This window comes from Oryzias latipes, chromosome 15 (genome assembly GCF_002234675.1).
Source record: "Oryzias latipes chromosome 15, ASM223467v1".
Classification (NCBI taxonomy): Eukaryota; Metazoa; Chordata; class Actinopteri; order Beloniformes; family Adrianichthyidae; genus Oryzias; species Oryzias latipes.
Genome location: NC_019873.2, coordinates 4,873,791 through 4,874,475, shown reverse-complemented (window position 1 = coordinate 4,874,475; position 685 = coordinate 4,873,791). Strand labels below are relative to the sequence as shown.

Sequence of the window (685 nt, the reverse complement as noted above, 5' to 3'; positions counted from 1 at the left end):
AGCGGAAAGGAATGAGCTGAAAAGGCTGAACTGTTCAATGGTAGAATGGTTAAATAGGTAAAAAACTTTAAAAGAAGTTAAGCACAATGTATTTTAATGGAGCAAAAATCGTGGAATATGTTGAAAAGTTCAAGGATTTGAAGGACCAAAAGTCATAGCTAAAATAAGCTGAAAAAGTTGAACATTTTAATAGTTGAATTGCTAAAAAATTTGAAGTGTCCGAACGGGGTCTTGAACCGGCGACCTCGTGCACCAAAACTTCTCCATGTATTTCTATCGGGGGTAAAAAATCCCAGAAAACCAGGAAGTGCGTACAAGCATTTTTGAGGGGAAAAAATAGTTGCCAGAAGCTTTGTTTGAGTGTGCTGATTATTGTTGATGTGTTACTTTGAGGCACTGGATTGTTTGGATCTATGTGACATTGATGAGTAAAGAGAGTTTCAAGGTTCTACTGAGATTTGAACTCAGACTACTGGCTTCAGAGTCCAGCGTGCTAACCATTACACCATAGAACCCTATGTAAACTAACATTTTATAGGTTAAACATCCCAACAACGAGTTTTCAGTAGATCCTGTACTAAAGGTGCTTTTTATTTTATTCAACATGGTGGCCTCTTCCAGAGGTCAAATAAAACAGATCAGAGCTGAAACCCTCTTATGTTGACATATTTGAAAAGTTTAGCCT

The 685-nt window shown here is 37.2% G+C and overlaps 1 non-coding gene across 1 annotated transcript; it reads right to left on the bottom strand.

Annotated features, from left to right (window-relative positions):
• Window positions 1–443: 443 nt before the first annotated feature.
• Window positions 444–515, bottom strand: trnaq-cug. The gene has a single exon. It is a non-coding gene; the product is annotated as a tRNA-Gln (tRNA).
• Window positions 516–685: the final 170 nt, after the last annotated feature.